This window comes from Patagioenas fasciata, chromosome 2 (genome assembly GCF_037038585.1).
Source record: "Patagioenas fasciata isolate bPatFas1 chromosome 2, bPatFas1.hap1, whole genome shotgun sequence".
Classification (NCBI taxonomy): domain Eukaryota; kingdom Metazoa; phylum Chordata; class Aves; order Columbiformes; family Columbidae; genus Patagioenas; species Patagioenas fasciata.
This window is the reverse complement of record NC_092521.1, coordinates 102,848,443-102,868,331: the sequence shown is the minus strand read 5'-3', so window position 1 is coordinate 102,868,331 and position 19,889 is coordinate 102,848,443. Positions and strand designations below refer to the sequence as shown.

General features: G+C 40.8%; 1 long non-coding RNA gene across 1 annotated transcript; it reads left to right on the top strand.

Annotated features, from left to right (window-relative positions):
- The first annotated feature begins 8,840 nt into the window (after positions 1-8,840).
- LOC139827413 (uncharacterized) lies at positions 8,841-13,141 on the top strand. Its single transcript, XR_011737949.1, has 3 exons — positions 8,841-9,244; positions 10,075-10,158; positions 12,863-13,141. It is a non-coding gene; the product is annotated as an uncharacterized lncRNA (long non-coding RNA).
- The last annotated feature ends 6,748 nt before the right edge of the window (positions 13,142-19,889 follow it).

Here is a 19,889-nt window from a genome sequence, read left to right as displayed (position 1 = left end):
ACAGCATGTGAGTGACTCAGGGACTTGAAGCATGTTTCTGGAATTTCTTGAATTGTACACTATAATAACTTAATCTCCTCCAGGTCAGTTAGGATTTTCTAGTGCATAAATACAAATGCAGCAAATTTATTCCAAGACATTCTTAAAGGAAAAGTATGTGTGACTGGTCCCATTCATTTCCTGTGAAAGTTATCCTTTATTTTTCAAACACTATATGCTTCTGATTTTTTAAAGGAAAGTTGTAATACCAGACTGCAAAGGTCTTCCATAAAACCCAATGAAGTTGGGCAGAATCTTTCCACTGAAGCACACAACACTTAGATTGGGCTAAATGAACTTCTATATGCAAACTCAAGTGAAGTTAGTTTCTCTCATTATATGTGAGATCTTACTTTATTATACTTCAAAACTTGTGGGTTTAAAACATTTTGACTCAGATTCTTATGCTTGCAAAATACATCAGCTGTTCCTCTTTAATCAGATTAGTTCCTTGAATACATTAGCAATCTATTAATTTCAAGTTCTTTGAAATTTGTATAGACCACTATAGGGGTACTCTTAATCAGCAATATGTATACTCTTCTTATCAGTGTGCCTTACATTACAGTGATAGATATTGATTGAGATGTTCTTAATGGATTATTGGATATTATCTCCTGTGCAATTTGTAAAGAATTAAGTTAATAATTTTCCATTCTGAGATCACAGAAAATTTGATTTTCTCTAATAAGGTATGATTTATAACCAGAGTAGGTAAACAATTAGTTTTCTGTAGTGGCTGAGGATTAAAATTCTGAATGCAATTTGGAGGTATATATTTAGAATAATAGAGATAAGAAAGAAATCAGATGTTCATAGTAATTGTGGCATTCAGAATCAATAAGAACTTAATAATTTAAAGTAGCTTTTATGTTAGAAAATAAATCTTTAGAGATATGATTACCTAGCATAGTGGTAAAGTATTGCCCAAGGCATTGGAATGCAGCACTGGCAGTCTACATCTTAAATATTTCAAAACTCTGTTGAACGTTCAAATAGAGTACATAATGTATTTAAGTGCAAGGGTCACATATATTCATCTAATCTAAAAAATAATTTTAATTTCATTGGTTGGCTTCCTTTTATTTAAAGAGTTATTTTCAATGCATTTTTTCTTTTCAGCTCTGACTTCAAAGTTAGCTCTGAACTGTTGTCTAAATTAACAATTTGTGCTGTGTTTTAGTGACTATGTTGCACATATTGACCATATCTGGCTAGCATCTGCTGGAAGGACTACTCAGTCAGCCAGCCACAGTCCAGGAGGTTCCTCCAGTGCATTGATGATAACTTTCTTATGCAAATGGTGGAGGAGCCAACCAGGAGAAGTGCACTGCTGGACCTCATCCTCACTAACAAGGAGGGTCTGGTTGAGGCAGTAAGGGTTGAGGGCTGCCTTGGTTGCAGCGACCATGAAATGGTGGAGTTCAGGATCTTGTGCAACAGGAACAGAGTAGCAAGCAGAATTGCAACCCTGGACTTCAGCAGGGCAAACTTCGGCCTTTTCAAGCAATTGCCAGAGAAAATCCCATTGGCAAGGCTGCTTGAAGGTAAAGGGGCCCGAGATAGTTGGTTAATATTCAGGGATTTCTTCTACCAAGCTCCAGATCAGAGCATTCCGACATGTAGGAAGTCAAGGAAGGGAGCCAGGAGACCTGTGTGGTTAAACAGGGAACTGCTGGGTAAGCTCAGGTAGAAGAGGAGAGTTTACAGATCATGGAAGGAGGGGCTGACCACTTGGGAAGAATATAAGGCTGTTGTCAGGGTATGTAGGGAGGCAACTAGGAAAGCTAAGGTCTCATTACAATTAAAGCTGGCACGAGGGGTCAAGGACAACAGAAAGAGCTTTTTCAAATACGTGGCAGATAAAACTAACACCAGAGGCAATGTAGGCCCACTGATGAATGAGGTGGGTGTCCTGGTGACAGAAGACACAGAGAAGGCAGAGTTACTGAATGCTTTCTTTGTTTCTGTCTACTCTGTCGGAGGCTGTCCTGAGGAGCCCCGTACCCCTGAGGCCCCAGAGGAAGTCAGTACGGTGCAAGAATTTGCCTTGGTTGATGAGGACTGGGTTAAGGAACAATTAGGCAATCTGGACATCCACAAATTCATGGGCCCAGATGGGATGCACCCATGGGTGCTGAGGGAGCTGGCTGACATCATTGCTGGACCACTCTCCATCATCTTTGCCAAGTCTTGGGAGATGGGAGAGATGCCTGAGGACTGGAGGAAAGCTAACATCACCCCAGTCTTCAAAAAGAGCAAGAAGGAAGACCTGGGTAATTATAGACCGGTCAGCCTCACCTCCATCCCTGGGAAAGTAATGGAACGACTTATCCTTGGTGCCATCTCAAGGCATATCAAGGAGAAGAGGATCATTAGGGGCAGTCAACATGGCTTCACCAGAGGGAAGTCATGTTTGACCAACCTCATTGACTTTTATGAAGATATAACGAGGTAGATAGATGATGGCAGGGCGGTGGATGTGGTCTACCTTGATTTCAGTAAAGCATTTGACATAGTCTCCCACACCATCCTTAGAGCTAAACTGAGGGAGTGCATTCTGGACGATCGGGTAGTGAGGTGGACTGCGAACTGGCAGAAGAAAGCCAGAGAGTCGTGGTCAATGTGGCAGAGTCTGGTTGGAGGCGTGTATCTAGTGGAGTGCCTGAAGGGTCGGTGCTGGGGCCAGTACTGTTCAATATATTCATCAAAGACTTGGATAAGGGACTAGAGTGTAATATCAGCAAGTTTGCTGATGACACCAAGCTGGGAGGACCGGCTGACATGCCAGAAGGCTGTGCTGCCATCCAGCGTGACCTGGACAGGTTGGAGAGCTGGGCGGGGGAAAAATTTAATGAAATATAACAAGGGCAAATGTAGAGTATTGCATCTGGGCAGGAACAACCCCAGATTCCAGTATAAGTTGGGGAATGATCCGTTAGAGGGCAGTGTAGGGGAGAGGGACCAGGGGATCCTGGTGGACAACAGGATGACCATGAGCCAGCACTGTGCCCTTGTGGCCAGGAAGGCTAATGGTATCCTGGGCTGTGTTAGAAGGGGGGTGGTTAGTAGGTCGAGAGAGGTTCTCCTTCCTCTCTACTCTGCCCTGGTGAGACCACACCTGGAATATTGTGTCCAGTTCTGGGCTCCTCAGTTCAAGAAAGACAGGGAACTGCTGGAGAGAGTCCAGTGTAGGGCAACAAAGATGATCCAGGGAGTGGAGCACCTCCCTTATGAGGAAAGACTGAGGGAGCTGGGTCTCTTTAGTTTGGAGAAGAGGAGGCTGAGGGGTGACCTTATTAATGTTTACAAATATACAAAGGGTGAGTGTCACGAGGATGGAACCCGGCTCTTCTTGGTGACAAATAATGATAGGACAAGGGGTAATTGGTTTCAGCTGGGACATAAGAGGTTCCACTTAAACTTGAGAAGAAACTTCTTCTCAGTGAGGGTAACAGAGCACTGGAACAGGCTCCCCAGGGAGGTTGTGGAGTCTCCTACTCTGGAGAGATTCAAAACCCGCCTGGACACATTCCTGTGTAGCCTCATCTAGGTGTTCCTGCTCTGGCAGGGGGATTGGACTAGATGATCTTTCGAGGTCCCTTCCAATCCCTAGCATTCTATGATTCTATGATAAAGAAGAGCCTAGACTTCAGGATAAGCTGTACTGAATATTGATAGGTCAAATCTACAACTTTTCTGCTTATTTTTGCACTTTTGCTTACATTTTACTATGGTATGAAGTGCCATTTTTACCAACACACCCACTGTCTATATTTTAGGTCTTAAAATAAGACATGTGAATGTAAATATGTATATATGCAATCTTGTTTTACTTAATAAACTGAACCCTATATGGTCCATTATGAGGTATATTCCTATTTATAATTCTTTAATGTAATAATGTTTTTACTATTAAGATGCCAAAATCACTCAAAACACTGATTGGTTTGGTTATAGCATACAAATCATCTTCCATTTGCATTCATGGCTCAAGGTAATTGCCGACAGAAAATAACGATGTTGCTTTAAATGATGAGAGGGACATGCAGGAAGTTGAGTTGGAGCAGCTATTTTGAACCAATATTTTGAATGCAGTGGTGTAAAATATTGACTTGATTATATCTGCCAGAAACAATGAATTAATGAATCTGTTCAACTTATTCTTTAATGGTCAATATATTTCACAAATTTCTTACGGTGATTAAAAAAAATTGGTTTTGTTCAGATCTGTATATTCATCCTTACTGTGTTACTTCATGTTTGCATTATAACTTAACTTTAAAAAAAAAAAAAAAAAGTCTTTGGAAATTGTGATTACTCCAAAGAATCAATTTAGTTTTAAACATCTGAAAGAATATACAAAATGACAACTACATTTGGGTAAATGCATCAAATATACAGAAATGTATAAAACTTAATCACGTCATTTATAGTGAGGCTGTTAAGCTGAAAATTGCATTGGAGAACATGTTAAAAATAAGGGAGTCACCTTAAGAGTCTGCCCATACTGCTCCTTTACATTAGTCTGAAACTATTTCTGCATCACAGTCACAGTATCACAGTATCACAGTATGTTTGGGATTGGAAGGGACCTCAAAAGATCATCTAGTCCAATCCCCCTGCTGGAGCAGGAACGCCTAGGTGAGGTCGCACAGGAATGTGTCCAGGCGGGCTTTGAATGTCTCCAGGGAAGGAGACTCCACAACCTCCCTGGGTAGCCTGTTCCAGTGCTCTGTTACCCTCACTGAGAAGAAGTTCTTTCTCAAATTTAAGTGGAACCTCTTGTGTTCCAGCTTGATCCCATTGCCCCTTGTCCTATCATTGTTTGCCACTGAGAAGAGCCTGACTCCATCCTCATGGCACTCACCCTTTATATATTTATAAACATTAATAAGGTCACCCCTCAGTCTCCTCCAAACTAAAGAGCCCCAGCTCCCTCAGCCTTTCTTCATAAGGGAGATGCTCCACTCCCTTAATCATCTTTGTTGCCCTACGCTGGACCCTCTCCAGCAGTTCCCTGTCCTTCTTGAACTGAGGGGCCCAGAACTGAACACAATATTCCAGATGGGGTCTCACCAGGGCGGAGTAGAGGGGAAGGAGGACCTCTCTCGATCTACTGACCACCCCCCTTGTAATACACCCAAGGATGCCATTAGCCTTCCTGGCCACAAGGGCACAGTGCTGGCTCATGGTCATCCTGTTGTCCACCAGGACCCCCAGGTCCCTTTCCCCTACACTGCTCTCTAATAGGTCATGCCCCAACCTATACTGGAACTTGGGATTGTTCCTGCCCAGATGCAGGACTCTACACTTTCCCTTGTTAAATTCCATCAGATTATCCCCCGCCCAACTCTCCAGCCTGTCCAGGTCCCGCTGGATGGCGGCACAGCCTTCTGGCGTGTCAGCCACTCCTCCCAGCTTAGTGTCATCAGCAAACTTGCCGATAGTACACTCAATTCCCTCGTCTAAATCATTAATGAATATATTGAATAATATTGGCCCCAGTACTGACCCCTGAGGCACTCCACTAGATACTGGCCTCCAACAAGACTCCGCACCATTGACCACCACTCTCTGGCTTCTCTCTTTAAGCCAGTTTGCAACCCACCTCACTACTCTATTGTCGAGACCACACCTCCTCAATTTAGCTGTGAGGATGCTGTGAGGGACTGTGTCAAAGGCTTTACTGAAGTCAAGGTAGACCACATCCACCGCTCTGCCATCATCCATCCACCTTGTTACATTCTCATAAAAGGCTATGAGGTTGGTCAAGCATGACTTACCCTTGGTAAAGCCATGCTGACTGCCCCTAATGACCCTCTTATCCCTGATGTGCCTTGAGATGGCACCAAGGATAAGCTGTTCCATTACTTTCCCAGGGACAGAGGTGAGGCTGACCGGTCTATAATTACCCGGGTCCTCCTTCTTGCCCTTTTTAAAGACTGGAGTGACATTTGCTTTCCTCCAATCCTCGGGCACCTCTCCCGTTTCCCAAGACTTGGCAAAAATGATGGATAGCGGTCTAGCAATGACTTCAGCCAGCTCCCTCAGCACCCGCGGATGCATCCCATCTGGACCCATGGATTTATGGACGTCCAGACTACTTAATTGTTCCCTAACCCAGTCCTCATCGACTAAAGCAAACTCCTCCATTAACCTGGCTTCATCCGGGGTCTCAGGGGTACAGGGTTCCCCAGGACATCCTCCAGCGGAGTAGACAGAGACAAAGGCGGCATTCAGCAATTCTGCCTTCTCTGTGTCTTCTGCCACCAGGGCACCCACCTCATTCATCAGTGGGCCTACATTGCCTCTGGTATTAGTTTTATCTGCTATGTATTTGAAAAAGTTCTTCTTGCTGTCCTTGACCCCTCTCGCCAGCTGTAATTCTAAGGAGGCCTTGGCTACCCTAGCTGCCTTCCTGCATCCTCTAACAGCAGCCTTATATTCCTCCCAAGTGGCCAGTCCCTGCTTCCATGACCTGTAAACTCGCCTCTTCTGCTTGAGCATACCCAACAGATCCCTATTCAACCACGCAGGCCTTCTGGCTCCCTTCCTCGACTTCCTACGTGTGGGGATGCTCTGATCCTGAGCATGGAAGAAGCAATCTCTGAATGCAATCCAGCTCTCTTGGGCCCCTTTTCCTTCAAGCAGTCTTGCCCATGGGGTTTCCCTCAGCAGTTGCTTGAAAAGGCCGAAATTAGCCCTGCCAAAGTCCAGGGTTGCAATTCTACTTGCTATTCTGTTCCTGCCACACGAGATGCTGAACTCCACCATCTCGTGGTCACTGCAACCCAGGCAGCCCTCAACCTTTACTGCTTCAACCAGACCCTCTTTGTTAGTGAGGATGAGATCCAGCAGTGCACCTCTCCTGGTCGGCTCCTCCACCATCTGCATGAGGAAGTTATCATCAATGCACTGGAGGAACCTCCTGGACTGTGGCTGGCTGGCTGAATGGTCCTTCCAGCAAACATCAGGGAAGTTAAAATCACCCACAACAACCAGGGCCTGTGACTGTGAGGCCACTCTCAGCTGCGCATAGAAGGCCTCATCAACTTCCTCAGTCTGATCTGGTGGCCTGTAACAGACACCTACAACCATAACACCCCTGCCAGCCTGCCCCTTGATCCTGACCCATACACTCTCAACTCGTTCCTCATCTGCTCCTGGGCAGAATTTAGTACATTGCAGTTGCTCTCTCACATAGAGAGCAACTCCACCACCACGCCTGGCTGGCCTGTCTTTCCTGAAAAGGGCATAGCCATCCATGACCACATTCCAGTCATGTGAACTGTCCCACCACGTTTCTGTAATTGCCACCAGATCATAATCTCCCGACCGAACATAGGATTCTAACTCCTCCTGCTTATTCCCCATGCTGCGCGCATTGGTGTACAGGCATTTCAGGGAGCGAGCAGAGCACACCAATTTCTCCCTAGGGGCACAGGAGGCCACCCGGTCCTCATCTGTTTTAGAATGCTGCCCCTCTGGGGCAAGCCCAACTACAACCCCATCCCCCTTCGAGGCTAGTTTAAAGCTCTCCAAATGAGCCCAGCTAATTCCTGCCCCAGCATCCTTTTGCCTCTGCGAGATAAGCCTTTCCTGCATAACACTGTCCGGACTGGAGTCTTATAAAACCAGCCATTATCAAAAAAACCAAAGCCCTGCCTGTAGCACCAGTCTTGGAGCCAACCATTTAGAGATTGAATTTTCCCATTCCACCCCACATCATCACTTGAAGAGGGAAGGAGTGAAGAGAAGATCACTTGAGCCCCTGAATCTTTCACCATCCTTCCCAAGACCTTGAAGTCATTCTTCATTCCCCTCAGACTACGGGAAGCAACTTCCTCCCCATCTGTCTGGAAGACCAGCAGCGGGTAGTAGTCTGTCGGTTGCACCAGTCTGGGGAGCTCTCTAGCAATATCCTTGATCCGGGCTCCAGGTAGACTACAGACTTCCCTAAGATGAGGGTCAACCCTGCATATTGGGCCCTCTGTTCCTTTCAGAAGGGAATTTCCTATTACAATCACCCTTCTATCTTTCTTATCAGAGGTAGTCTTCAGTTGTGTAGTCAACCGCCTCTTCCTATGTGATCTTGTAGGCAGGCTTGGCACCACCTCCTCACCTACCTCTTCTTCAAGATCCAGGGCCTCAAACCTACTACGGAGGGGCACCTGGGGAGGCAAATCAGGCAGGGAGTGGGGCTGCCTGTGATGCCGAACTGGAATAAGCTTCCAATCCTCATCTTTTTTTAGGTCATTTACCTCTGCCCGACAGCGACAAGGGTGGGGCTGTCTCAGGACCTCCGCCTCTGTCCGGGAGGGCAGGAGGTCCATCTCCTTTTCGGGGGTACCTCCCTGGGGCCTTTCCGACCGGCACGTAAGGGTGTTACTCCACCAGTCGATCTCCCTTTCGCACTCCCTGATGGACCTCAGCGTCTCAACCTCCTCAAGCTTCACAACCATGTCGAGCAGATCTTGCACCTGCTCACACCTCACACAAGTGGAGTGCTGGCCTCCCTCCTCCGGCAGCAGCAGGCTCTGGCACTCCTTGCAGCCGGAGACCTGAACAGCCACCGTTTGGGACAGAACTTCAGTCTGCGTTGCCACAGTCTTTTTGAGACATGCTCTCCTTCTGGAGGCGACCATGGTCATCAGCGGTCTGGGACGCTGGCAATAAGTCGGTGGGAATGAAAAACAAGTGCTCTCTGCAACCCGCTGCGCTAGCTGCCACACCCGCTGCGCTAGCTAGTTGCTCCTCTCTGCACCTGGTGGGCAGCGACTAGTCGCAGCCCTCCCAAAGGTTTTTTCAAGGCAAGAGGAGGAGGTGTGGTCGCCGTCACCGTGGGAACGCCCCCCGCCACGTCAGCCGCTCTCTCGCAATGGCTACCGGGGCTTCGGGGGGATCGGGACCGCCGGGAGTCACGCTGTCCCTGTACGTTTCCCTCTGGGCTTTCTAATCTCGGCTAAACCTCGTAGTCGACTGAACCTCGCCGGCTCTGGCTCTCGCTGCGCTGGCTCCGATCAGCGCGAAATGAATTGGATTTGGTTCATAACCAGGTCTTGAATATTATTTAGTTCTTACCGGGACTACATACAGAGTTGTGGAAGTGTCAGTCATAAATCATGTTTACTAACGAACTTATTAGGAAGAGAGACATTCTTGTTATATGGCCAAGAGAAAGAACCATGATTTAATCAGCTTGGTAAGTGAAACACGTACTGTGCCTCTAACAAATACTATTGAAAGTTATCAAGGAAAAAAAATCACAAATTTATATGAAAGCCCTCAAATTATAGCTTTTTCCTTTAGGGCCCAAAAGGGCTCTTTAACGTCGATGTAGACGCTCCTGAGGATCTCAAGTCCTGCACCAGAGCTTTAATTCACCTATGAGGTAGAAAACATATCTAGCTTCCTGTTTTTAGGTACTGCTATCTGAGACTGTACAATCTCATTACCAGTGAAATGCTATAAAAGGAAATATTTTGTGACCCCCAGAACAGTAATAGGGATGATAAAACCCTGAGAATCTCTCTCCTTAATTATTTTTTGTCTATTTTGGATCAGAACTTAAAGCATCTGGAAGAACAAGTACTTTTGAGACCAATATTAAGAGTTAGGTTTTCCCATGCTCTCTCATTCTTGGTTGATTAGCAAATTAATGTGCATGAGCAGGGAAAATATCCAGGCCTTGGAGATTTTTTTTATGGATAAATTATTTAAATGTGAACACTTTCTCTCTAGAGAACAGACTACAGAACAAAACAAACCAAACAGCCAACCAACCCTGGGGAATTACCTCAGTTCTTAGGAGATAATATTTTCCAAGCACATTTGCAAAGTAAGGTGAAACATTTTCAAAGCGTTTGAACTGAAAGGCTTTCAAAATCCAACTCCTTAGCTTGAATAAGGCCATGGTACATCTATTTAAAAAACAAGCTCTGCTCATTAAGTTATCATCCAGGACCATCCATTTGACATCTAAAAAGGCAAAAAAGCTAAGGGCGAAGTATGAATACCTCCTCTATTTTACAGGAAAGCAACCAATACACAAAGAGATTGAATTCCTTGGACAAGACCTCACAAGCTACCACTGGCAGATCTCAGCTGCCAAATCCCGTAAGTGTTATTCAGGTACTGGAAGAGATGGATTTTCCTCTTGAGGAGTCTCAGCTGTTTCTGTAGAGCTAAATTCTTGCAGAAGACCTCACCAGTCCACGTGTTTGAAGACCCCAAGATGCCCAACAGTTCTCATGCTTGAAGAAAACCCCAACAGTTTAAATACAGTTTAAGATTTTCTTGTGTTGTGACATGCTCAGAACAGTGGAATGGCTGAAAAGCATTGATTTTACACAACATCATTTAACTACATTGTTTTGTAGCTTTATTTTGTTATCTGTAGATACATTAATCAATTTAATTTTTGTTGGGTGTGTGTAAGGAATTTTTCAGTAGAGGTGTCATCTCTGATTAATTATGAACAGAACTCAAAGCAAACTGAAGTTTAGACAGCTTTTTATGTGATTAAAAGACAGCTAAAAAATTTACCTGAAAATCGACTTAAAGTAAATTTTCTTTTATGAATTATAGATATAGTTCAAGTGTCTGCTGGGTATAGTTCTGGAAACCTCTGGGTTTCCAGAAAACCACAATTCATTGAACATTAAAGATGCATTACAAATTTTTCTGTGGTTATTTTGTTATCAATCATAGAGCTTCAGCCATTTTCAGTGTTGTCAGTGAAACTGAAATAGCACAACTATGCCTGGCAGCAAACAGTGGGCAACAAAACAAAACAAAAGAAAAATACCAACAAAAGCTGCAAACAAAACCAGTGCACATTATGCAGAAATTGCCTTGGCATGCAGGTCATTGGTGATTTCATTTGTAAGTAATGTTTTGATTGTCTCAGATTATATGTTGCTCTCATCCCCCTGACATTTGTTGTACAGCGGGATTGATTTTTGTGCTCCAGTATGAAAAGGTCACTTTGATCAATGCAGTGTAATTGGCACTAAATTAGGATCATATCAGGCTATTTTGCTATTTAATGATGAAATATTAAAGAATAGCATGGGAAGATTGCAGGCACTAAAGTGCACTTTAAACCTGCTGTAATGATGCTTTATTTTGTGGGAAAAATGGAGAGAAAAACAACTAAAGAGCAGAAAATGACTGTGATGTATTGGAAGAGTGGCCTGGAATTATATATTTTCACTTGAAACAGACTGAAAGCCCCAGACACAGAACACCAAACCCAGAAGTCAGTCCTGAATATGTTATACACAGAGAGCTCTTTTTTAGAAGTTTTAATGATGATTGTGCTCATTATGTACTAGTTACACGTGTTAAGTCTTTACAGTCTGCGTATAATGAGTGGTCAAAAGTAGGTTGGTGAAGTTATGCACTTAGGCCATGATTCAGGGCAACACTTGAGACATGTTTTGGTACCACTAAACTGAAAAGCAAATAATTAGGCACATACTTAATCTACACCTGTGTAGGGATAGATATAAGCACATAAAGTACTTCCCAAACTGGTGTGGTACAAATGTGTCAGGATTATTCAGAAAGACTGAACTTTAAGCCTTTTATACTCTCTAGAAAAGATGTTTTTGTAAGTGTTTTACTTGTGCTACTGTTTTTAAGCCCAAATGTTGTTTGCTTCATTCCCCTCCTTAAGAAAACTCAGTGTTACATTATCAGTGTTTGTAGTGTAAAGACAAGGTTAACATTTTAACCTTTTAAGTTTTTACTCCAGCTAGATAATATAATCAAGAAGAGCAAAGCTCCAATAAGATTTCCTGCAACACTGGCTATATTTAAAGAGTAATCTTTTGATTAAGGTTTTCTAAAGGGTGGGTGCAGAACACACCAATGTTCTCTGGCTTAACAGGGAAACTTTCCTAAAGTGGGTGATGTGAATTAGGTATCAACTCTCATGTTTTGATACCAGGTTTGAAATAACTTAAATGGGAATCTGAATGCTCAGAACCTAACAAAACAAAACAAAACAGAAAAACCCCAGCCAGTTTCAGGCAAAGCTGTTCAGTCAATTCTCGCTGAATTAAATAAGATTTTTTTTCAAGTGAATTCCGTAGTCAGTGGCTTAGGTGGAGCACCCATTAGTCATCCATATATCTTTAAGCACATTGGCTAAATCTGAATCTACTTGCTACTATTTTTTTTTAAAAATCTAAACATGTGCTTATGAGTTCTATAAGCTCAGATGCTTCTTATTTAATGAGGATATATTTAGAACATGAGTTTTGTCAATATTTTTTCAGACTTTGCATCTAAAGTAATGATAAGCATCATAAGCAGTGTTAATAGTGTATGTTATTTTCTCTACTGTAAATACATGCACTCTCCAATTATTCTGAAATAAAGAGCAAGCAGCATAAGATTATACTTTTAAACGCAGCTAATGTTGCAATAAATTTGTTTGAAGCTTTGCTGCCATTCAGTATGTTATCTAGCTGTGGTATGAACTTTAAAATGGCTAGTATATTAACCTTGTAAGTATCATAGAAATATTCTCCTAAAACTATTAATAATATAAAACAGTAAAATTGAAATTGTAGAAATCCTGTAAGGTAACCCCATATTGCTTATTTAAATTTATTTAGTAGCCAGTGTTTGAGTTAATCCTTAAAACATCACCCACTCTTTCTTTACACTGTTGTGTCTGATCTACTGGACACATTTTGGGTTTAGTTTAAAATACATCTTTTGAAGGCTATTGAGAGAAGAGTCATGATGAAAGAAAAACATAATTTATTGGATTTAAGAGACTTTATTTACTTATGTGTGATTCATTTAGGAGAAACGTTATTTATCCATGGAATGACAGACTATATTGTGATGAAGAGAAAATGATGGAGAAACATGCTGAGATACTGCAGGAGCTGTATGTGGGAGAGATGTTCAGGGAGATGCAGGCAGAAGGAACACATTCCAGAATATGCTGAAGTGGCGTATCCCGCAATCAAGGCCATGATATACACTGATAGTACATCAAAGTACATTTGATCTTCTACTGCCCATGAAGAATTTGCCAGCAAATAAGGAGGCTTGAATAGAAAGGAAACTAAACATCCTTCCATAATAAAAGCTGTATTTTGTCCTAGTTTCAGTATTTTTTTCCTTACTTCAGTGTTTTTCACACATACACAAAATAAAGGAAATTTTTAAATTAAAAGAATAATTAATTTAATTGTTTTAATTAAACAAAACGATAATAATAATAAACACCAAACAGACAAAAAATAAACAAACCCCAAACCAAACCAACAACAACAAAAAAACCCCATCAATTTTTAGATTTAAAAGGTAGATTATTCAGGAATCTTTGTTATGATATTCCAACACTGGAAAGAAAAGACTGATTTTTTAATAGCATGCTGTGTGCAAACACAGGGGAATTTTAAGCAATTTCTCAAGGTTTCTTGGTCCTTTAAGAGGTATGTTTTGTTTCAATAGAGATTTACCCTCTAATATTTTTAAAGCCATGTCTATATAAAACAGTGATGAGTTTGTTAACAACAAAAAAAAATAGCTGCATAACAAGGCAACTCTAAACAATTTTCCAAAAGAAGTTACTGTAATTGAAAGATGATGGTCCATAGGACCTCCACCTGATTCAAGATAAAGAAGATGGGATCACTGCAGTGATGCCAGAGAGGTGACTAAAATCCAGAATTTTGGAAGAATGTGCCTTCAAGAGACAAGTTTGTTTCTTGACCTCTCTCTGATGATTGGACTCTTTTCCTCAGAAAGACCTGATTTGTTGACTATTTCTGCCCCAGAGGCAAAAACTGACTATTTCTGATGTTACTTGTAATCTAAGATCTGGGTTATTTGATCTTTCTGTCAAGAAATGTATGTAGGAGAATGAGCCCATTGGCTTGTGGTAAGCATTTATCATACTGCACTTTAAATGCAGACTTAAATCTGGCAGAAAATACTGTAAAAAATGAAACCAAAGAAAAGTCCAGTTGTTCAAGGATATTTAGTCAGACTGAAATGAGTTAACATGCATGTCGTGTTAAATTTCTTAAATGCTTAGGTAATAAAAAAATATTTTATTTAGAAATTTTAAGTTAAATAGTTTTATTTAAATAACACCACATCTAAAACTCATAATTGAAAATTTTAGGGTAGAAATATGAAGCTCCACCATAAGAGGGTGGCAGGAATAAAAAATTGTATGTAGAAAGAGAAACATATACATTTGATAAGTAGTTTGGTAGCCATATCACTTCTTTTATCCAGGTTGAACCCTCTATACCGCCTGATCCACTCCATTAATATTGAAAATAAATTGCTTTCCTGACCTAAGTCTTAAATGCTTCTCTTCAGTTGTATATGAAACATCTTTGGATCACTTAATACACTACCAGTAAAAGTTGATGGTGTTAGTGATGACTCCATTTATTTTAGTTCATAGTATGGAGTATTTACATCTCTCTGCACTTTGTAAGTCAATATATACCACTATTTCTGTTGCACATCTGTAGAGAGTTTGTGACTTCTCAGGGATCACTTACCTTTTAACCAATATGTTTGAAAGTCCTTATATAAAACAGAAAAAAATGAAAGGGAATATTTTTCCTTTTCTTCCTATACTACTCATCCGAGTGCTGAGAACTGTCCTCGTTTATGGCAGCTCCTGCTTTATTCTGTCCCAGTTCAGTTACTTACAGTAGGTACAGTATGCTTGGCCACCAATCCACTCTCAACTGAGCAGACCAAATCTCCCACATGACCAAATAATTTGCCATAATTTACTTACAGGTCTTTGGTCCCATTTGCTTCACATAGACTCGGTGCCTGGGACTGAGCGATGAGGTATGATGTCATTTCTCCCATCCCGGTTAGCACTTACTGCAGCTAGCTGTTAAACGGGTCAATGGGTGAGGTGTACCGAGAGGTGGCCGCCATGACATCAATCAAAGCAGCGTGCTGGTCTTTCATCTGCAGGGGATTGTGTGCCCCTTCCCTAACAGCACAAGTTGGCAGAGGAACAGCCAGGAGGCCACGTCCACAGCAGGAATATTAGACACAAGCCCAAATATTGGTCACTGACCTCATTGCAGCCTGACCCACAAAGGGTTTTGGGCAGTAGCAGGGACCCTCCAACAAAACTGGTGAGCTGCAGAGGATGTCTTGGAGGGGCTTGGTGCAGTGAGGGTGCTCCCATTGCCAGGTGGGCCCCATGCTGAACTGAGGAGGGAAGGGGCTGGTGTGAGGAGCGGGAGTAGGAGATGGGGAGCTGGGACACAGGCAGCAGAGATTAGCACATTCAATGATTGAGGAAGGAGCATAGGACCCTCTAGCATCACAGCTCTGAAGAAATTTGAACTCCTGTGCTAGCAGGATGTTCAGCTTGTGCATCACCTACATACATGCTTCTCCTTCTGACAGAAATGTACAAACTCTCCCCACTTTTTGGTTTTTTTGAGATTTCTGATTCCTCACAAGTTACAGTACCATTCCTGCTCTCTCCAGTCCATCTTCAGTGGGACTACAGTTTTGATAGGAGCTTGGGGTAGAGGAGAGTTGGACTGGAGGCATGGATATATGTTTTTAGCTAAAGGGCATGGTTAGATAAGCATGTAGCCTTTGCTTTACCTGCACCAGGTCTCAGGAGGTCCTTTGCATGATGAATAAAAGACAAACAACTGGGCTGACAATCTCATTTCTTGCTATTGTGGATAATCACATTGTATCATCCTATCCAGAATTTTTAGCAGCTTCTCTGAACTTAGGGGCTTCCCTTATCATAATGTCAGAAACAGCTTATTAAAAAAGGTAGAACAAGACTCTCTTTGTCTTATTAGCAATGTGAACATTTGGGTTTTTTTGGCTATTTCCTCACTAGTAAGAGCTGTTACTTCTTTGTATTGGCACTTTGAGCTAATCACCTATTGTAACCTTAGAGTGCAAGTTAGTGGGTCTGCTTGTAAGGTGAAGATTGGATTCCCAGTAAATGAATACTTAAAAAATATCACTTTCACTTTTGATATGGGATCTTATTACTTCTTTCACAGACAAAATGAAAGGCTCTAACTCCATCTAATGTTCAAAATGCTGAGCACCCAGCATCTGTGTAATCTGCTTGCAAAATATGACAGCTTTCCTGTGATACAAATATTCCCTTACTGTCATGGTTACACAACCTAAAAATCATCTCAACACAGTCACAATGTAATGCAATAAAATATAATGGAGTAGACCTCCTTAATAGCAACAGCCGCTTTTATTTTTTTTTTAATTCTTCATATTGTTTTAGTGCACAGACAATATTTTTTTTTTCATGAATCAGCTCATTTCAATAAGCCTAAGGAAAAAGGTAGAGTTTTTTGTAAGATTACAGTGAAATCAACAGAGTGCTGAAGAATAGGATTAGTACTTCTGTTACAACTAGCTTTTCCAGCTCATTCTTATAATTTAATCTGCTTTTGAAACAAATTAGTACTCACCAAAAAGCTTTACCAACGCTGTATTTGTAACATAACACAAGTAATTTGAATGTTTCTGCAGTCATGCTGTTTACGTGACAGCGTATCTCAGCCAAATATTGTAAAAAGAGAAGCTGTACATGTGTTTACGGGCACAGCTCAGACTTGTAAGTGGACATGCACGGGTACACACATATCCTTTTCCTTCAAAGCATATCTTCTTGTATTCAAACACGCATCTGAAAACCTATGAGCCACGATAATATTAACTCCCAGTTTCTTTGACCCCTCATAAAACAAAAGAAGAAATAGTGTTTGGCTGAAAGGGTTCTAATGATGCCTTTGGACTCTTACATTCACGTAATGACTAGGAGAAAGATTTATACACCCTTTATAGGTATAATTAGACACCCACAAACCCATTGACCCTGCTGAGGTGAAGAGCTCTCCTGCTTTTTTTTCCACAGTTGAATCAATACTTGCACGTTTTACCACTGTGGAGTGAAATTGAGGAAATGAAAATCTGATAATTTTGCTCCCAGTGCAGTCTAGACAGAGGAGAGCAGTTTTAGTCTTTGACAGGAAGATCTATTTCCAGTTTCTCAAAAGGTTAGTGTCAATTTTGAAACTTCTTTTTATTATTGATTTTCAGTTTTGTTAAAAGGCATGTTTTATTAGAAATATTAGTCGCAGTTACAATGTAAGTTTATGTCTGTTCCACAGGCTGATGAAATCTTGTTTATTTTTGGTCTGAATCACAGGATACCTCTGCTTGATGACTTTTGTAGCAAAAAATGCAGTCTGAAGAAGTTAATTTCATCATGTCTCCTAAATCTACATGAGTCAGAACAGAACTTGGTATGCAGTGATGTAGGTTCATTTAGGAAATGCAGTGCATGTCAAGAAACTACATGGCCAAATTATCCTATTGAATAAATATAGTTTAGCAGAATCAGAATATTCATGAAGTATTATCTTTATTTGAAATACATTGTTGTTTGTTTTTGGTTTTGTTTTTTTTGGTCTCTATTTTGTTTTTAATGAAAGGAATTATTCCTCACAGGTGTAAAAATGGAAGAATATTAAATAGACACACTTTAGGGTGGGCCTTGAAGTATAAGGCAATGATATTAAATTGGAAAACAGAATAATAACACAAAGGAAATTACATTTAACCCAAACAAATAATAAATATAATTAAGCATTCCTGTTATTCAGGAGGAAATATCAGAAAACTGGTAATGTTAACTTTTTATTTACTGTGGCATACAGTTTACATACTGTATAATGTATTGTGTATGGCTAATAGCTATTTTGTTTTTTTACATTGATTCTGCTTTATCACATCAGTATAGTTTGCTGATTTTAATGTTTTCACTTAGTTTTTACCTATAGTATCACATTATCTCATGTGCCGTTTTTATTGTCGAAGTTCATAAAGTGCTGAAAAGACATATAATCCTAAGAAATCTGAATAAAATTTCAGCAGAATCAAAAATTCTCAAGACCCCTTAAAGGCAAATAGAAGTATTTTTATATGTACAGACTAAGAAGCTTAGGACTAGAATAATACAGATGGTTCAAGTATTAACCAGAAATTACTTTTTCCACACACACACAAATGCACACAGGAGTAAATAAACCACTTTTCTATTTAATTAAGACAACATGAGTCAGTTCTAGGGATGCATCATGTGCCTTGTTTTAATGCTCTGCCCCATAGAAGGAGAAATCAAGGTATAATATCTTGATATATAATTAGTTGTGAAGTGTTTGAATTACATTGGTATATATTTTGGGTTGCTCTTTGGCAATGTTTATTGCCTTCCCCAAAATAGTTCACACTGGAAATAATCTCTGATATTTATTTTTCTTTGTCTGTGCTTTCAACATGCTCTTGAGAGAGACGCAGCTTTCAGGGATGAAGAAATTGATATTAAATAAGCACATCAAGACACACATTTGCTTTTTACAGTTACATTTCCCGCCATAGGAGTTTTATTACGCACTAATTAATGAAACTTTAGGACTGTCAGTCCCCACTCCCACAGGACTAATAAAGGTAAAATTCCAGCTTACTAAATCCTTCAAAAAAGGAAGTAATCCTCTGCCCCAACTCTACACCTCTTAGCTTATTCAAAGTTGAGCTTCCTACATGAATTGCATTGTTCTTCATTTGGTTGTACTTGAAATTGTAAGGACTGGCATGACATTTTTGGAAGCATGCATTGAGTGACAAGGTGGTGTTAATTTGTTAACTGAAAACTCTAAATTCATTTCCTTCAATCACATATATTTATTTACTGGATATGGAATATTCTCTCACAGAATGCTGAGATCACACAATATCTCAGATATTATTCAAGTACTGGTGCGGGTTGCCTTAGATTATCTAAGATTTTGCTTTTACAAAAACATATGTGATTATTTAAAAGGACTTGCAAATCACGATAAAATTATGTTAAGGACAGTAGTACGTAAACTGTTAAGAGTATCTATGAGATACATCTTTAAAAGGACTAGTTTAGACCCGATACAGAATGATTACTTCAGCTAAATGTTAAGTATGCTGGGTAGTGGCAAATCACTGATCACTTTTTTGTCTTGATTTTTTTGCTCCTTCAAGGTAACTTGTTGTAGTTTTGTGTTTGCTCATTAGTTTGTTTTGTAAGTGACATGAAAATGCTGTACACCATCCCTACTAGTAAGGGTGGATGTTTTTTCAGCAGGTAATTTCAAAACCAAGGTTCTTTCATTTTTATCTGTACATTTTGTATGCCGTTTTCGAAGCTGCAGTTTCTAAACAGCAGTCAAACACCAGGAAGGAATTCTTCCATTTTGCTGGCCTAAACATGTCTTGTGCCCATCATTTAGAATTCAAGGAAGGTTTTTGTTTGTTTCTTTCTTTTTGTTTTTATTTTTGTTTGTTGGCTTTTTCTTCTGCAAGTATAGTTTTACCATAGAATGTCAGTGCAATACAGATTTTTTTTTCCCCATATATGTGTAAATAATGAGAAAAAACAATCTAGAAATACAGAGGGAAAGTTACATGTAGTTTAAAGGAATAGTTGTAAGTCTGTTTAATGCTAAACAGAAGACCTGCTAATCAGAACTTTGTTCTTCTCATGGGTACCCTCTTATTTCTCCACATTTAAGAAGCAAAACATGTAATGCTGTGTAGCTAGTGACTTTTGAATCTAGATTAAGGAAAACAAGATGACAACCAAAACCAAAATATCCATGAAGTGAAAAAGCACAGTGTGCTGGGTGTACCTGCCCATTCACAGGCTGGAGACACTGAAAGTGTCATGGTTGCTCTGTCTTCCATATGAGCTCTTCAAATTAAAACAGGAGCTCTGGACAACAAGCAGTCCCTCTTCTGTAAAC